The sequence below is a fragment of the Delphinapterus leucas genome, chromosome 8 (genome assembly GCF_059928025.1).
Source record: "Delphinapterus leucas isolate spDelLeu-1000000601 "Yukka" chromosome 8, BTC_Dleu_Yukka2, whole genome shotgun sequence".
Classification (NCBI taxonomy): Eukaryota; Metazoa; Chordata; class Mammalia; order Artiodactyla; family Monodontidae; genus Delphinapterus; species Delphinapterus leucas.
The window spans coordinates 105518330-105538710 of NC_143136.1; positions in this window are offsets into that span (position 1 = coordinate 105518330).

Consider the following 20381-nt stretch of genomic DNA (forward strand, 5'->3'; position numbering starts at 1 on the left):
CTGTCTCAAGGAGCATTAATTTTTGAGGGTATGTATAGCTGTATTTTTCTTCCTAAACCCTCTTCTGAGCAATAGTGTTTGAACTAACTTCAATGAAACTGCATGCTTGGAAACTTTCAGTTGTAATAAAACACTAAAACTCCAGGTATCAGGTTAAAGGTATTAATTTAACCACAGGCAGTGGGATTGTTGCTGAGAAGTTTCATAAGGCAGGAATTGGACCAGCTTCACTGGAGGTCCGCAACATGTGCTGTGCGGTTTTGGAATAAAGTTCACATCTTTGACATGTAAATGAAACTTTCTTGGAAAACATAGATTTCTTTGTATCTCTCAAAGACAAGGGAAAGAGTAATGTGCCTGTTTTCTGTTCAGATGATCTCTGAGCTAAAGTGATAACTTTGAGAGGACTCTATAACCCTGCTCACCCATCCCTTTGTCTTGACTTCTTAAGAACTCAAACCTTAGAAGTACAACTAGAGCAAGAAACACACCTTAGGTGCTTAAGAAAACCTACAATCTCCCTGTTTTTTATTTATTTTTTATTCTCATTTTATTTTTCTGACATTGTATTATGAAAATTCTCAAAGATACAGAAAAATTGAATGAATCTTACAGTAAACACCTCTAGATTCTATTAACCGTTTACTATGCTTGCTTTATCATATACCTGTCTTCCTATTTGCCCTTATCTTCAGCTATTAGATCATCATTTTTGATGCATTTAAAAGTAAATTAAATAAATGTACATAATAAATATTCTACCATGTATATAATTATATCTTATATAGTATTTTGTTAAGTAGTGTTTTTCCCCTTTGAAGTAACATTTACAGATAATAAGATGCATATACCCTTTTATTTTTGCTAAGTTTTAACAAAGGTATGCATTGTATAACCAAACCGCTATCAATATACTAAACTTTACCATCAGCTCGGAACATTGCTTCATAATCTCTCAGTCATTTCCCACCAACACACACACTCTCCCACACCCCCAAACAATCCCAACTCTGATTCTTTTTTTGTTGTTGTTCAACCATAGATTGAATGTATTTAAGGAATTCATATAAATGGAATCATGGAATTTTTCACATGAGGTTTCTTTTACTCAGCATAATATTTTTGAGATTCACCCAAGTTTTACATAGCTCTTTCCTTTATATTGCTGAAAAATATTTTTGTCTGAATATACCACATTTTACTCCTGTATGTCGGGCTGTTTCCATATCTATTCCTGACAACAGTTTGTTTTCATATTTTGTCTATCATGAATAAACTTTTACAAGCATGTAAAAATCCTTTAATATGTGGATATATGTTTTGTGGATATATATTTTTTGAGGATACATATCTCTTGTGGATATATATTTTCATTCCTCTTAGGTATATACATAGTTTAAGAGTTGCTGGGGAGGTATGTGTTTAGTATCATTTTATATTCATACCAACACTGTAGTAGAGTTACTATCCCATATACTTGTTAACATTTATTGTTATTAGTCTTTAATTTTGGCCATTCTACTGGGGGATAGTTGTATCACACTGTAGTTTTCATAGGTTTTTTCGCTGTTATCTAATAATTTAAAAGATTTTTTCACATGCTTAATGGCCATTTTTATACCTTCTTTTGTGAGATGTCAACATATTTTGCTCAATTTTTCTTTTTAGGTTGGTTGTCTTTTTCTTATTAAAATGTAAGAGTTCTTTATATACCTGAATACCAGTCCTTTGCCAAATACAGGTATTCTTTTTTGTTTTTAATACATTCTCACTGTTTGTGACTTATAAATTTATTTTCTTAACAATGAAATTAATGAGTAAAAGTTTCTATTTTGAAAACAGTCCTTTTTTTTCTATTATTCAGTTTTTTATTATTAATAATTGCTTTTACTGTGCTTAGTCTTGAAAACTATCTTAATCCCTTTTGAGATATAGTCAGGCATAGAGACAAGGAGTAAAAGTGGCTGGAGTAGATATCTGCTTTCTATGATATTGATAATTCACTTACTCATTTTTTCTCTTTTTTTAGTTCCATTCATATAGGAAGTAATCTGTAGGAATACAGTAGTGAAGAAAGCAAAAAGATCTCTGCCCTCCTGGAGGGGGCAAATAAGGCAGGGAAGGGGATCAATGAGTGATGGAGAATGTTATTTTTTATAAAAGGGACATGAAATGTTTCTCTGATTAATTAATATTTAGATAAGGACTATAGTAATAACCAAAGTGATATAACACACTTGGGGACCTTATTATGAACCAGATAGGCAGTCTGGCTTCACATGCATTATCAATTAATTCTTCACATTATTTCATAAACACTCACTCTCGTTAGAGGTGTGTAATACTATCATCTCCTCAGTATAAGAAAATGAAGAAAACAGGAGAAGAGGAGGAAGAAGAAGAAGAGGAGGAAGAAGAAGAAGAAGAAGAAGAAGAAGAAGAAGAAGAAGAAGAAGAAGAAGAAGAAGAAGAAGAAGAAGAAGAAGAAGGAGGAGGAGGAGGAGGAGGAGGAGGAGGAGGAGGAGGAAAGAAGTAGGAGGAGGAGGAGGAGGAGAAAGAAGTAGGAGAAGAAGAAGGAGAAGGAGAAGGAGAAGGAGAAGAAGAAGAAGAAGAAGAAGAAGAAGAAGAAGAAGAAGAAGAAGAAGAAGAAGAAGAAGAAGGAGGAGGAGGAGGAGGAGGAGATGAAGAAGAAGAAGAAGAAGAAGAAGAAGGAGGAGGAGGAGGAGGAGGAGGAGGAGGAGGAGGAGGGGGAGGAGGAGGGGGAGAAAGAAGAAGAGGAAGAGAGGAGGAGGAAAAGGAAGAAGATGGCAGAGGAAAAGAAGAAAGTGAGTTTTAGGTAAATAAGGTGAATCTTGGTCTACCTGAGCCTAAGGGCTGAACGCTTAACTACTACACTTCATGAATAGACTAATTTCTAAAAATAAAAATTATATACATATATTTGTGTGTGTGTGTGCTGGTTAAATTTACGGGTCCACTTGGCTGGGCGACAATGCCAGATATTTGGTCAAACGTTACTCTGGATGTTTCTTTGAGGGTGTTTTTTGGATGAGTTTAGCATTTAAAATTGGTGGATTTGAGTAATCAGACTACCCTCCATAATATTATTTGGTACTCACCCAATTAGCTGACGGCCTTACTAGAACAAAGATTGACCTTACTCACACAAGAAGGAATTCTGCCAGCAGATGGCCTCTGAACTTGAACTGCAACATTGGCTCTATTGATTGTGCACAGTGATTCGATCCTCAATGAATTTTTAAAAAATTGAAATTAGACAAAGCATCTTTTCTGACCACAGTGGAATAAAGCTACAAGTCAATAACAGAAAGACAATGTACTTTGGCAAAGGGATGAGCACAAAGATTAATGGAACAAAATAGAGAATCCAGGAGATCTTGTAAATATGCCCTGATTATTTTTGATGACAGTACAAATGTAATTAAATAAAAGATAGTATTTTAAACAAATGGCTCTGGAGCCAGAAGACATCCATAGGAATCATATAAAAAATAACTCAAAATAAATCAGAGACTTCAATGTAAAAGATAAGCTATAAAACTTTTTTTTTTTTAAAGAGGAAATCTTCAGAATTCAGGACTAAGAAAAGAGTTCTCAGACAGCAACATCAAAAGCACGAACCACAGAAAGAAAAATTTGATAAATTAACTTCATAAAATTTTTTTTTTTAAAGTTGCTCTGTGGAAGACCCTGTTAAAAAAACAAAAACCTGTTACTAAGTGGGAAAAAAATGTTTTCAAACCACATATCTGATAAAGGGCTATAAGTCTAACTAACATTTTTTTTTAAACTAACAAACAATCCAATTAGAAAATGGTAAATAAGCACATTATAAGATGTTGTACATCATTAGCCATTAGGGAATTGCAGATTACAACCACAATGTGTTATCATTACACACCTATCAAAATCACTGAAATGAAAAATAGTCTGAACAATACCCTATTGTGTATGTGTATTTACATATCTTGGCTATTGTAAATAGTGCTGCAGTAAACCCAGGGGTGCATAAATTTTTTGAGTTAGTGCTGTTGTTTTCTTGGAATGAATACTCAGAAGTTGCATTGCTGGACCAGACAGTAATTCTATTTTTAATTTTCTGAGGAAACTTTACACTGTTTTCCATAGTGGCTGAACCAATTTACATTCCTACCAACAGTGCACAAGGATTCCCTTTTCTTTATATCCTCACTCATACTTGTTTCTTGTCTTTTTGATAATAGCCATTCTAACAGATGGGAGGTGATAATCTCATTATGGTTTTGATTTTTATTTCCCTGAAGATGAATGATGTTGAACATCTTTTCATGTACCTGTTGGACATCTAAATATCTTCTACAAAAAAATATCTATTCAGCTCTTCTGCCCATTTATTTCATCAGATTGCTTTGTTTGTTTGTTTTTGTTTTTTTTGCTATTGGGTTGTATAAGTTCTTATATATTCTGGATATTAACCCCTTATCAGATATATAATTTGCAAATATTTTCTCCCATTCAGAAACTTGCCTTTTTATTTTTTTATGGTTTTCTTTGCTGTGCAGAAGCTTTTAATTTTCATGTAGCCCACTTGTTTATATTTTTATTGCTTTTTATTTTGGGGTCAGATTCAAAAAATCATGGCCAAGAGCAATGACACAGAGCTTACTGCCTATGCTTTCTTCTAAAAGCTTTATGGTTCCACGTTTTACATTCAAGTCTTTAATCCATTTGGAGTTAATTTTTGTGTATGGTATAAAAATAAAAGAATAAAATCTTTGCAACAGCATGGATGGAACTTGAGTACATTATGCTAAGTGAAATAAGTCAGAAAGAGAAAGACAAATACCATACGACTTTTCTTATATGTGGAATATCCCAGGGGATAAAGAGACATAGATAGGTGATAGATAGATAGATTATAGATAGATAGATACATGATAGAACAGATTGGTAGTTGCCAGAGGTGAGGTGTGGCAAGGTGGAGAAATGGGTGAAGGAGGTCAAAAGGGAAATCAATAAACATAAATAAAATGAAAATAAACAATTAAAAATAACAAAATTAAAGATAATTCACAGATTTTGATAACTCTTTGAGAAATATGAAATAATTCCAGAAATATTCATTGGAAATAACAAGATGGAGTATCACAAAACTACATCTGGGGGAAGAAAAAGACACTTCCCATACCAACTCTCTAAATTGTTAGAGGGATAATTATCTAGTAGAATTTAGATTAAGACCAAGAATGCTGTCTTTGTTCAGAGTCTGTCCTGCTAGAAACATTTTCACAATTAGAATCATTAGTGAATCAATCAACTTTTGTAGTAAATTTAAAAAAATACGAGAGAGAGAGAGAAGAGAGAAAAAATGAAATGAAAAGAAAAGCAGGGACAACAATGCTGTCCAGTATGATGAGAAACTGGGTCTCACATACATTGCTGTGGGAATGTTAAATGCTACAGCCCAGCCACTCTGGGGGGGGGGGGTTGAAGTTTCTTAGCACAAAATAAAACCCCCAAACAAACAAACAAAAATTTTTAAAAATGCAGCTATCATGCAGCTTTAATCCCAGAGAAAAAGATTAACATTTCCACAAAAACCTGTGCATGAATGTTTATAACAGCTTTATTTGTAATGTCCAAACACTAGAAAAATCCAGATGTTCTTCAATGAGTGAATGGGTAAACACACTGTTGTAAAGTCATACCATGAAATACTACTCAGGAAAAAAAAAGATATAAATTATTGATAGAAGCAACAACTTGTGTGAATCTCCAGAGAATTTTGCTGAGTGGAAAAAGCCAATCCCAGAAGATTTCATGCTCTATGAGCTCATTCGTATAATGTTCTTCAAATAACAAAACTGTAGAAATGGAGAAAAGATCAGCAGCAATTGAGGGTTATGGAAGGGATGAGAGTGAGAGGAAGGTGGGTGTAGCTTTAAAACGGTGACGTGATGAACCCTCGTGGTGATGGATCTGCTCAGTACAGTGACTGTATCAATGTCAATATCCTGGGAGTGATGTTGTGCTGTGGCTTTGATGTTATTATTGGGGGAAACTGGATAAAGGGCAAATTGCATCTCTCTGTATTATTTCTTACAATTTTGTGTGAATCTGCAGTTATCCAAAAAATAAGTTTAATTAAAAGAGTATCATATCTATGAATACTTGATGATAAAACACAGATCATAAAGAGGAAATAAGTGTATCAAAATGAGGACCACAACACTACAGAAGATATAAAGGGAATGATGGTGAGCATTTAGATTTATTTGACATTATGGTCCCTTCATTAGGTTTTAGTTGTTTATTTGGTAGACAACTAACAGGTAAGCTAATAGCCAAATTAAAGAAAATAGTGTGTTTTATTCATATTGTGAATTTCTAACATTTAAAAGACAAGTATAATCTATTTATAATTTATCATAAATATGAATAAATTGGATTTGTTCCTTACAATTTTTATTTCTTATACCATTACCATATTTTAAAGAAATCATTCTTTCCATCTTTCCATTAAACATAAAATTTGTTTTATTTCTTTGTTCTCTCACCTCTCCCCTGCTTGGAAGTCTTTCTTTAATTTGCATTGCATTTTTATGGTTTCCTTTAAAATATAACATATACCCACAAAAAGATAAGTTAATATCACCACACTCCTTACCAAAAATAGAGGAAATAAATCATATTTTATTTGTGCACTGTGCTCTAGAATTTTAGTTCTATCTTGTTTGAAAATCCAAAATTAATCATTATTTTTGTTTTTCAGTAGATGCCTAGTTTTCATTATGTTTATTTATTTTTTGCTCACAATTGCATCTGGTATTCCCTTCTCCTTTTTTCAATATCCTTTTTTATCTGAACATGTTTCCAAGAGGATCTGTGAACTGTAGGCTCCTTTTGACTGAGTTTGAATTCACCCTCATTCTTGAATGACAGATTGCTGTGTAGAGAATTATAGATTGACAGTTATTTTCCAACAGCACAGTGAGAATAATATTGTTTCACATTTCTGTTTTTGCCTTTTTAATTCTTATCTCAAACATTTGGTGTTCTATTATTTCACTAAGAATTTATGAGTGTGGATTTAATTCCCTCTATCTTTCTCAAGACATGGCATGCTTGTACAATCAAAGGATTCATTCTTTCATTGAATCTGGAGAATTCTCAAACATCATCTCTTTTATATTCATTCTCTCAATTCACATCTATATCGCCTTCTGAGTATTCGACAGATATTATTTCATTATGCTTGTTTCTTTACTGCTCACTTATTTACTTTTTTCTTCTCCATCTCTCTGTATTTCAAAGAGTTTTCTCATGTCTATCTTCAGTTTGGCTTTGTCGAATCTGCCGTTAAACTTACTAAGTTTTTTTAAATGATTACATTTTCCTTTCTTAGAAGTTCTAGTAAGTACATTTAGAAAGTTGCTCTATTTTATTTTTATAGTATCTTCTTTTATTTTGATTGCATTCCTATTTTTATCCCTTTATTCATCTTAAACATATTTATAGTGTCTTTCAAATTGTCTTATTATCTCAAGTTCTTTGGACTATTCATCCTTCTGACTCTTCTGTTTGCATTTCCCTCATGACCTGTGTGGTTTGCAAGTTTTCTTTGTGGGCCCAATACATTTGAAGATTACTTTTTCTGAAATATTTCTTTATCCTACGTTTATGGAGGTGACTTTAGGGAACTAGGTGCATGGCTCACAGACTGTTTTTTGTGTTAAATTCTTAGTTTGGAGTTTCATGTTCAGTGTGCAGCATGTAAATTCTTCCTCTGTATTCATGGGTGCCATAGATTTGGGTCTAATATTGACTTGACATTTCCTCAGGTCTTTGGGTGAGGTATTTTTAGTCCCTCTTTTAGCAAAAAAGCAGCTATTCCAGAGGTTTTTTTAACTCAGAATCCTTAGTTCCAACTTCCTCTTCATACAGGCTGTGTCTCTTGTTCAAAGATGATGTTACAGCACTATCCCCTGACTATTAAAGCCCATATTTTCATTGGGTGTCATTCCTGGCTACAGTAGCATCAGCATAGTGTATTAGAAAACTGAGTCACCTCAAAACAAGGTCAGGGGCAACTGACCTCAGTTTGCAGTTGGTGTGGGATGGAAATAAAAGATTGGTCAGCCTTGACTCTCATCCAGGGATATTAGTTTATAAAATGTGAAAGATTTCTGAATAATATGTTTTCACCTGTAAACCAGGTTTTTTGCTTCAACCTTAACATAAATGTTATGGGGAGTACCTATTGCAAAACATTTAATGGCCTTTTTTGACTGACACTGATTTGTGCCTAGTCATCTTGGAAATTCACACATACTGCTTAGCTTTTTAAAAAATGGTATGCACACATATTTCCAACAACAGGCTCCTACTCTGTTCCTCACAACTTTTTTTGTTCTATTTGTATATTCACTGTAATATTAATTATGACTCATCTGCAATAGTTTAATTTTTAAGTAAAAGAAAAATAGTTTTGGAAATCTGTTTAGAATTCTAATGTTCTTCCCATGTTTTGAAAGTGATGTCTGACCTTTATTTCTTCAAACCGCTGAACAGTTTACATAACTTGGAGACAGAGTAAATTTTAATGTCAATGTCATGGCATCAATCTTTGAGGTTTACTTCAACAGCTCTTGAATAGGTAATCCTGTGAGTAAGATATTATGCAAATAATATTAGATAAGTCATTCACTCTTTTTATTAACTAACTAAATTTTATTAACTAAAATAATTATAAGTTTTATATATAAATATATAAGTATATGTTATATATAATATATAAGTATATATAAATAATAATAATATAATATTATAATTTGCTGACAATCATCAATAACGATAGCCACGGTAAAAATTTAGAACTATTTTCGAGTGGAATTAGAAGAAAAATATATTTTCTCATGTTTCATTAGATAAAAAGGAAGCAACCACATTACAGTTCTGATGAGTAACATTAATCTCCATAGAAAATTTCCCCTTAAACCTGCAATTCATTTTATAATGCTTTATGCTTAACTCTTAGAAAGACTCTAAAATCTCCTTCTATGGCATGTGAGGAGACTGCAGCTAGAGAAGACCTGAGTCTCCCAAAGTCCCACATTGGCCAGCAGGACAGATGAGGCTGATGAAGATAGCACAGCACAAGGCACTAAAAGAATGCCATTCAGGCAGGTGTTATGTACTTTCAATAGCATCATTGGAGGAAACACCAACACCCAACAGATAAATCACGTTCTGTGGTAAATCAGATTTCCAGATAAGAGGTAAGACTCACAAGATCAGTAGGAGTGAATCTATACATAAGGCAAATGCTAACAGCCATAAAATAGGAAATCGAAACTAACACAATCATAGTACAGGAATGTAACACCTCATTTTCACCAATGGACAGATCATCCAAAATGAAAATAAATAAGAAAACACAAGCTTTAAATGGTACATTAAACAAGATGGACTTAATTGATATTTATAGGACATTCCATCCAAAAACAACAGAATACATGTTCTTCTCAAGTGCTCATGGAACATTCTCCAGGATAAGTCGTATCTTGGGACACAAATCAAGCCTTGGTAAATTTAAGAAAATTGAAATTCTATCAAATATCTTTTCCGACCACAATGCTATGAGACTAGATATCAATTACAGGAAAAAAAATCTGTAAAAAATACAAACACATGGAGGTTAAACAATGCACTACTTAATAACGAAGTGATCACTGAAGAAATCAAAGAGTAAATCAAAATATACCTAGAAACAAATGACAATGAAAATATGATGACCCAAAACCTATGGATGCAGTGAAAGCAATTCTAAGAGGGAAGTTTAGAGCAATACAATCCTACCTCAAGAAACAAGAAACATCTCAAATAAACAACCTAACTTTACACCTAAAGCAATTAGAGAAAGAAGAACAAAAAAAACCCCAAAGTTAACAGAAGAAAAGAAATCATAAAGATCAAATCAGAAATAAATGGAAAAGAAATGAAAGAAACAATAGGAAAGATCAATAGGGATGAAAGATGGATCTTTGAGAAGGTAAACAAAATTGATAAACCATTAGCCAGACTTATCAAAAAAAAGCACGGAGAAGACTCAAATCAATAGAACTAGAAATGAAAAAGTAGAAGTAGCAACTGACACTGCAGAAATAAAAAGGATCATGAGAGATTACTACAAGCAACTATATGTCAATAAAATGGATAACCTGGAAGAAACAGACAAATTCTTACAAAAACACAACCTTCTGAGACTGAACCATGAAGAAATAGAAAATATAAACAGACCAATCACAACAGAGAAATTGAGACTGTGATTAAAAATCATCCAAAAAACAACAGTCCAGGACCATATGGCTTCACAGACAAAACCTATCAAACATTTAGAGAAAAGCTAACACCTATCCTTCTCAAACTCTTCCAAAATATAGCAGAGGGAAGAATACTCCCACACTCATTCTACAAGGCCACCATCACCCTGATACCAAAAACAGACAAAGATGCCACAAAGAAAGAAACAGGCCAATATCACTGATGAACATAGATGCAAAAATCCTCAACAAAATACTACCAAACAGAATCCAACAGCACATTAAAAGGATCATACACCATGATCAAGTGGGCTTTATCCCAGGAATGCAAGGATTATTCAGTATACACAAATCAATCAATGTGAAATGTCATATTAACAAAATGAAGGAGAAAAAGCATATGATCATCTAAACAGATGAAGAAAAATCTTTTGACAAAATTCAACACCATTTATGATAAAACCCCTCCAGAAACTAGACATAGAGGGAACTTACTTCAACATAATAAAGGCCATATATGACAAACCCACAGCCAACATCGTTCTCAATGGTGAAAAACTGAAACCATTTCCTCTACGATCAGGAACAAGACAAGGTTGTCCACTCTCACCACTATTATTCAACATAGTTTGGGACATTTTAGTCACAGCAATCAGAGAAGAAAAAGAAATTAAAGGAATCCAAATAGGAAAAGAAGAAGTAAAGCTGTCACTGTTTGCAGATGACATGATACTATACATAGAGAATCCTAAAGATGCTACCCGAAAACTACTACAGCTAATCAATGAATTTGGTAAAGTAGCAGGATACAAAATTAATGCACAGAAATCTCTTGCATTCCTATACACTAATGATGAAAAATCTGAAGCAGAAATTAAGGAAACACTCCCATTTACCACTGCAACAAAAAGAATAAAATATCTAGGAATAAACCTACCTAAGGAGACAAAAGACCTGTATGCAGAAAACTATAAGACACTGATGAAAGAAATTAAAGACGATACAAACAGAAGGAGAAATATACCATGTTCTTGGATCAGAAGAATCAACATTGTGAAAATGACTCTACTACCCAAAGCAATCTACAGATTCAGTGCAATCTGTATCAAACTACCAATGGCATTTTTCACAGAACTAGAACAAAAACTTTCACACTTTGTATGGAAACACCGAAGACTCCGAATAGCCAAAGCAATCTTGAGAAAGAAAAATGGAGCTGGAGGAATCAGGCTCTCTGACTTCAGACTATACTACAAAGCTACAGTAATCAAGACAGTATGGTACTGGCACAAAAACAGAAAGATAGATCAGTGGAACAGGACAGAAAGTCCAGAGATAAACCCACAAACATATGGTCACCTTATTTTTGATAAAGGAGGCAGGAATATAAAATGGAGGAAAGACAGCCTCTTCAATAAGTGGTACTGGGAAAACTGGACAGCTACATGTAAAAGAATGAAATTAGAACACTCCCTAACACCATACACAAAAATAAACACAAAATGGATTAAAGACCTAAATGTAAGGCCAGACACTATAAAACTCTTAGAGAAAAACATAGGCAGAACACTATATGACATAAATCACAGCAAGATCCTTTTTGACCCACCTCCTAGAAAAATGGAAGTAAAAGGAAAAATAAGCAAATGGTGCCTAATGAAACTTAAAAGCTTTTGCACAACAAAGGGAATGATAAACAAGATGAAAAAACAATCCTCAGAATGGGAGAAAATATTTGCAAATGAAGCAACTGATGAAGGATTAACTTGCAAAATTTACAAGCAGCTCATGCAGTTCAATGTCAAAAAACAACTCAATTCAAAAATGGGCAGAAGAACTAAATAGACATTTCTCCAAAGAAGATATACAGACTGCCAAAACACACATGAAAGAATGCTCAGCATCACTAATCATTAGAGAAATGAAAATCAAAACTACGTTGAGGTATCACCTCACACCGGTCAGAATGGCCAACATCAAAATATCTACAAGCAATAAATGTTGGAGAGGTTGTGGAGAAAAGGGAACCCTCTTGCATTGTTGGTGGGAATGCAAATTGATACAGCCACTATTGGAGAACAGTATGGAGGTTCCTTAGAAAACCAGAAATAGAACTACCATACGACCCAGCAATCCCGCTACTGGGCATATACCCTGAGAAAACCATAATTCAAAAAGAGTCATGTACCACAATGTTCATCGCAGCACTATTTACAATAGCCAGACATGGAAGCAACCTAAGTGTCCATCAGCAGGTGAATGGATAAAGAAGATGTGGCACATATATACAATGGAATATTACTCAGCCATAAAAGGAAATGAAATTGAGTTATTTGTAGTGAAGTGGATGGACTTAGAGTCTTTCATGCAGCATGAAGTAAGTCAGAAAGAGAAAAACAAATAGCATATGCTAACACATATATATATAGAATCTTAAAAAAAAGAAAAAAGTTTGTGAAGAACCTAGGGACAGGACAGGAATAAACATGCAGACATAGAGAATTCACTTGAGGACACAGGGTGGGGAAACGGTAAGCTGGGATGAAGTAAGAGAGTGTCATGAACTTATAAATACTACCAAATCTAAAATAGGTAGCTAGTGGGAAGCAGATGCATAGCACAGGGAGATCAGCTAGGTGTTTTGTGACCACCTAGAAGGGAGGGATAGGGAAGGTGGGAGGGAGATGCAAGAGGGAGGGGATATGGGGATATATGTATATGTATAGCTGATTCACTTTGTTATAAAGCAGAAACTAACACATCATTGTAAAGCAATTATACTCCAAAAAAGATGTTAAAAAAAAAGACTCACAAGATCAGAAATAGAAACAAAAAACAAAAACAAAAACAAAAAACAAGCCTTCAAATTCCAGTCACTGGCTTTTTTAGCATTTGATGTTTATTTCTGTTGCAGAGATACTCTGATACACCAAGAATTGTAATAAGACAAAACTAATAGTGCAGCAGATGACATTGTGATTTCCTTAATCCTTCTAGCAACTCCACAAAGTCTTTAATAATACATCTTTTAATGCAGAGAAATGGAGGTTTACAGGTTAAATAACTTTCCCAATATCTCAAAGTGTGACGTGACTACAAATCTATCACTAGACTTCTAGAACACTTTGATCATTTATCGATCTTGGTCTAAGGATGTAAAACAGGAAATGGTTTTGCCTGAAATGTTTTGAAAAAAAAGTAGGGATTAGGAAATCCATTAGAAAGAGGCATGGAAGCATTTCATATACCGTGATAGAAATATTACTGAAGCACAATTGTTAAAAGAAGACTAATTATTTGGTTCATCAATTCTGGAGAGCAGAACATTTACTCTGGTAGTCAGAGGTAGTCCAAGCACCCATCTCTAACAATATCAGAAAACTCAGTACTTTAAAAAGATAGCAAGGTTTTATTGGAAGTGTAAGAACCCACATTTCAGAATAAATTATGCACAGATATCCTCAATAAACGACAAGGGACATAGTTCTCATACAAACTTTAGTGTATCCTTCCTAAGAAACAGATAAGAGCAAGAAATCCCACTTAAATATTCTGTGTTCCTGTCTTTCCAAAGCGTTTTCTCATGCTCACTTTGCTTCACTTTTATCTCACAGTTATGGACAATACAATTTTTCATTCTCTTGTGTTGTCTCTTATGATAGGTTGATCATTCTTGGTTTTTGTTTGAATTTCTAAGGAACTTGTTTTTGCCAATAAGATTCCCTGTAACTTCGGTTCAGCCCATGTAAGCAGTCCTCTTGTGTGATGGCTTCTGGCTGGTTGTAGCAAAAGAGACTTTCAAACATTCATGTGGGAATTTGCAAGCATTTCCTACTCAGGTCAATTCCGAAAACAAGTTCCTATGTGGGAAGGTATATGGAGACCACCACATTTCCTCCGTTCCTGTGGGTTATCATCACACATCCCCTCAGCCTCAACCTTTCCACAGCAGCTCTGTGAGTGACCTTCCTGTTTCAAGTTAACTATCATATAGCTAACTTGAAGTGTAGTTTAAGCTACGTTTCTGAATTAAAGAATATTAGTCTCCAAAATATATTATCAATTGAATTCTAGTATATTAACTGATTAAATGGGGGCTCAACAACCATTTAGAAGCAGTGTACAAAGGTTTGACCCTTAGTTCTTCAGGAATAAACGGGGAAAGGGCCTTAGGGTTGACCTATTCAGCTGGAACAGAGAATTACTGCTTTGTATAAGTGGGGGTTGGATCATCACGTGTGCGTTTCTGTGTGTATGTATGTGTGTGTGTCTGTGTGTGTGTGTGTGAGAGAGAGAGAGAGAGAGAGAGAGAGCCATTGTCACAGGAAGAAGGGTTTGGTCATGACTTTCAATGAGTAGGAAAATGTTGGCTGGAAGAATTGTATTTTTCATCATGACCCCAAGATTTCTGTGGAATATCGTGTATATATCTCTGTATTTCAACACTGCCTCTCTCTATTGTAATCTCACTAAATCAGACATAATTACTCTGGAATTGGGGAGAAGTAAGCCTAGGAAAACTATCAATTTAGTCCCCATCCACGGAGTAATTTAAGATCGTTCTTTTGTGCCATGCTGAGTGTAAAATATTGCAGTTTACACTTTATTTATGGAAATATAAGTGTGCTAGCAATTCTCTTCACATAAAACAAATGTGCTTTCAGGAAAACATATACTTCCCATGTATCCATTTATAGATATATGATTTCTCTTGGAAGCTGAAAATATTTCCAATTTTTTTCTCTCAAATCCCCTTAGAGTTCATTATCTGCTTACTGCTTTTATTTGTTTTTATAAAAAATTAGAAGTATGTGATACAGGTTGCTAACTCAATTAAGGCACTTGGCTTTGCAACTTGAATCTCTCCTCGTTACTAATAAGTAGGATTTTTAGACTTTCCTTTATATCTTCCAATAAAACAGTACCTTTGAGTAAACTTTCAGGGTTGAAACTCTGTGTCTATTTTAAATCAAGGATAAATGTGATCATTTAAACATGTCAATAAGATGAGCTCTATGCATGTATTAAAATAGATGGAAATGTCTTCTTTTCTCATTACAGTGCTCCATGATTTACTATCAAATATGTAAACGTTCTACAGACTTTTGTAAGTGATTTCAAATTCCCCAAATTCGTTGGGGACATGATGAGTGATGTGTACATAAATCATCTATGATATTCCAACTTGGCTTAGGTTTCCATGTTGAAAAACCTGAAGAAGTTTGCTTATCCATCCAATTAGATGTGGTAATGGCAGGGAAAGAAGAAGGGGGAGTGTGTCAAATGAGTGCATTGACTTTTCCCTTTGGAATTTCATGTTCCCCTTATTTGATCTGATACAGTGTTACGGACTTCCTTTCAGGAGAAGCACATCTGCTTCCCTCCTCACTCCCCAGTCAAGGCCAGGTTCCTCACTTAACTTTTAGCATTTAATCCAAGACTAATCATGTCTAAGAATCAGGTTCTACCTGAAGGAGTACCTGGAAGCCTCCAGGGTGGGAGAGAGTACAGCCCCTTTGGTTTTACACACCCAGGACTAATTGCCTTAACTTTTGGCTGCGTTCAAACTCAGATTTTTCATTTATAATGTCAGGTTGCCCAAGCTCTTTGCTGACTTTCCTCTCCTCTTGCTTTCCTTCACTTTCTCACTTCTGTTTTTTTCTTCTCCCTTCCTCCCCCACAAAATATGTATTGAGTACTCCATGTTTTAACAAATGAGATACGCCACTACCTCCCAGACTCTTTCCTTCTTTTATTTATTTTATTTTTTTATTGAAGTATAATTGATTTACGATGTCATGTTAGTTTCAGTTGTATAGCACAGTGATTCAGTTATATATATATATATTTTTTTCTTTTTCAGATTATTTTCTCTTATAGGTTACTACAAAATATTGAGTATAGTTCCCTGTGCTATATAGTAGGTCCTTGTTGGTTATCTATTTTATATACAGTAGTGTGTATATGTTAATCCCAACCTCCTAGTTTATCCCTCTCTCCCCCTATCCCCTTTGGTAACCATACATTTGTTTTCTATGTCTGTGAATCTATTTCTGTTTTGTAAATAAGTTCATTCAGATGCTTACTTCTTCACTCCAAGCCCCTCAAATAAATATGGTCAGTCAGCTCCTTCACATATTCAAAGATATGGAGCAAAGTCTTCGATTGTAGTAAACCAACGTATTTTCTTTCATGATTTTATGATACATTAGCTGTTAACCCTTCTGAGAGAGAATGACAGCTGCTACTCTCAGGATCCCTGTAGAAAGAAGAGTTAAATCACATAAGGACAAAATGATTTAAAGACTTAGGACTCTGCAGGGGAAATGAAATTGCAGTGCTTTTGTTTTTTGTCCCTTAAGAAATCTTCATTTTATTCTACAGGAATTTTTAGAAATGTCAGTTCTCCCCAGACTTGAATTAACAAAAAGCCAGTATACTATGGAGACAGAGCCTAAATAATGTGCTTCAGGAAATCACTATCCAATCCTATCAAGATGCCTACCTTCCCCACAGAACACTCTGCCCTCCAGTCTACACTCATCTTAGGCAGGATATAAAAAGCTTCATTTCTTTTTAGTGGTTGGTCTGTGGAAAATTGTATCTTATTGTTTTAAGCAGTGATCCATAGGCAATGAGTGCAGCATTTAAGTCAGCCCTGGGAAGTGGTTGAGTCTTGCTTTCTGTGCACTATGTAAGGAAAATTTTACATGGCCTGCAGAACTCCAGAAATCCAGAAGGAGAGCACGGATGGTGCCATTACTGTCTGATTTCAGCTGAATGGAACCGTCTCTGCATGAGATTGGACATGAATAAATCCAGGCTGTTCTCCACTTTCCAGCTGCAACTCAGCTCAGTCTTGGTGTGAAATGAGGTATTTATTTGCTCTCTTATTCTCTCACTGTAGAAATTACTTTCATATGAATCATGCATATGCATCTCCTTGTACCATTTCAGATGCTTTTTGTCTGCCCCACTCTATCCATATCCAAAGGCATAGTCACTGGCTGAAAGACCCGTGGTAGGGTGGGGAGGAGAAAGTTCTAGAATTTTCCATGAACTCAGTACTGGATTTTCAGACGGGCTGTTTCTCCTGATGACAGCAGACTTGACTGAATGATGAACAATCTCTTTCAGACATTTATCTATGCAGGAACCCAAAGTTTAGTTTAAGTAATATTTCTGCAGGGACAGGTAAAGGACTTACTTATTTCTGGAAAAATTCTACAGTGAGAGCAATTTGTCTGCTATGCATTTTCTCTGCCAGCCCCACACACCAAATGTTTTAAGAATCCTGGTGTCCAGCAAATACATCAGAGTCTCTAAGGATGAAATTCAAGTATACACATGTTTAAATCTCCCCAGCTGATTCCATTGTGCAGGCAAATTTGAGAAATAACGTGTGAAGGAATTTCAGGCATTTGCAATTAGATGTGGATGTATTGTGAGGGGACATATAAAATTTTCTGGAGAAGTTGAACTCATAATATTTCAACAAGTGTTTACTCCACTTAGAATATAGCTGATATCCCTGCCTTGACAGGAGCTTACTCCTTGTTACATCCTTCACAGTTTAGAATCTTGCCCTTTTCTTTACTAGACTTATAACTTGACTCCATGAGAACCTAGAGAAAATAGTTCTAAAATGTCAGTTTGTCAGTTTGTTAATATACCATTAATGTGTCAATAGCCCTTTCTATTGACAAGGGTGTTTGTGTCTCCTATACTAGGGCTTGTGAAATATGAAATTAAAGCAGAGATAAAGAGAGAGATACTTTAAAATAACTTTCATCCAAGAGATGGTGAGGCTTAATAATCCAGTGCTATCTCCCCTAAAAGAAAGTGTTTTATAAGGTCTAGGTTGCTTATGGCTGCTGGTTTTTCTTTCTCTTGAGATGCCATAAAAATTTGCCATCTCTCTCTATGTTTTAGTGGCATTCCGTTCCCAGTTTTAAAAGTATTGATAGACTCACATAAATAGAGAACAGACTTGTAGTTGCCAGGGGGAGGCGAGGTGGAGGAGGGATGGGTTGGGAGTTTGGGATTAGCAGATGCAAGCTATCATACAGAGAATAGATAAAGGACAATGTCTTATGGTATAACACAGGGAACAATATTCAATATCCTGTGATAAACCATAATGGAAAAGAATATGAAAAAGAATATAAATATATGCATAACTGTATCACTTTGCTGTACAGCAGAAACTAACACAATATTGTAAACCAACTATACTCCAATAAAATAAATTATTTTAAAAAGTATTGATAAAAGCATAACCCTCGGGGGGGAGGGGAACTTGAAGATGGCGGAAGAGTAAGACGCGGAGATCACCTTCCTCCCCACAGATACACCAGAAATATATCTACGCGTGGAACAACTCCTACAGAACACCTACTGAAGGCTGGCAGAAGACCTCAGACCTCCCAAAAGGCAAGAAACTCCCCCACGTACCTGCGTAGGGCAAAAGAAAAAAAGAAAAAACAGAGACAGAAGAATAGGGACGGCACCTGCACCAGTGGGAGGGAGCTGTGAAGGAGGAAAAGTTTCCACACACTAGGAAGCCCCTTCGCGGGCGGAGACTGCGGGAGGCGGCGAGGGGAGCTTCGGCACCGCGGAGGAGTGCACAGCGACGGGTGCGGAGGGCAAAGCGGGGATATTCCCGCACAGAGGATCGGTGCCGACCGGCACTCAGCAGCCCGAGAGGCTTGTCTGCTCACCCTCCGGGGTGGGCGGGGCGGCGAGCTGAGGCTCGGGTTTCGGTTTCGGTCGGAGCGCAGGGAGAGGACTGGGGTTGGCGGCTTGAACATAGCCTGAAGGGGTAGTGAACCACGGCTAGCCGGGAGGGAGTCCGGGGAAAAGTCTGCACCTGCCGAAGAGGCAAGAGACTTTTTCTTCCCTCTTTGTTTCCTGGTGCGCGAGGAGAGGGGTTTAAGAGCGCTGCTTAAAGGAACTCTAGAGACGGGCGCGAGACGCGGCTAAAAGCGCGAACCTCAGAAACGGGTGCGAGCCGCGGCTAAAAGCGCGGACCACAGGGACAGTGGGGAGACGCTTAGGCTGCTGCTGCCGCCACCAAGGGGCCTGTGTGCGAGCACAGGTCACTATCCACACCCCTCTTCTGCGGAGCCTGTGCAGCCCGCCACTGCCAGGTTCCCGGGATCCAGGGACAACTTCCCCGGGAGAACGCACGGTGGGCCTCAGGCTGGTGCAACGTCACGCCAGCCTCTGCCGCTGCAGGCCCGCCCCGCACGCAGTGCCCCTCCCTCTCCCCCGGCCTGAGTGCGCCAGAGCCCCCGAATCAGCGGCTCCTTTAACCCCGTCCTGTCTGAGCAAAAAACAGACGCCCTCCAGCGACCTACACGCAGAGGCAGGGCCAAATCCAAAGCTGAGCCCCTGTGAGCTGTGAGAACAAAGAGAAAGGGAAATCTCTCCCAGCAGCCTCAGAAAGAGCGGATTCAAGCTCCACAATCAACTTGATGTACCCTGCATCTGTGGAATACATGAATAGACAACGAGTCATCCCAAATCGAGGAGGTGGGCTTCGAGAGCAAGATCTATGATTCTTTCCCCTTTTCCTCTTTTTATGAATGTGTATGTGTATGCTTCTGTGTGAGATCTTGTCTGTATAGTTTTGCTTCTACCATTTGTCCTAGGGTTCTATCCGTCCATGTTTTTTTTTTAAATTTTTTTCTTAATAATTAATTTTAATAACTTTATTATACTTTTCTTTCTTTCTTTCTTTCTTTCTTTCTTTCTTTCTTTCTTTCTTTCTTTCCTTCCTTCCTTCCTTCCTTCCTTCCCTCCTTCCTTCCCTCCTTTAGACGGCGAATCATCCCAAATTGAGGAGGTGGTCTCTGAGAGCAAGATTTATGATTTTTTTCCCCTTTACCTCTTTTTGTGAGGGTGTATGTGTATGCTTTTGTGTAAGATTTTGTCTGTATAGCTTTGCTTCCAACATTTGTCCTAAGGTTCTATCCGTCCCTTTTTTTTTCTAAATAATTATTTTTTAATTCAATAACTTTATTATACTTTATTTTATTTTACTGTATCTTCTTTCTT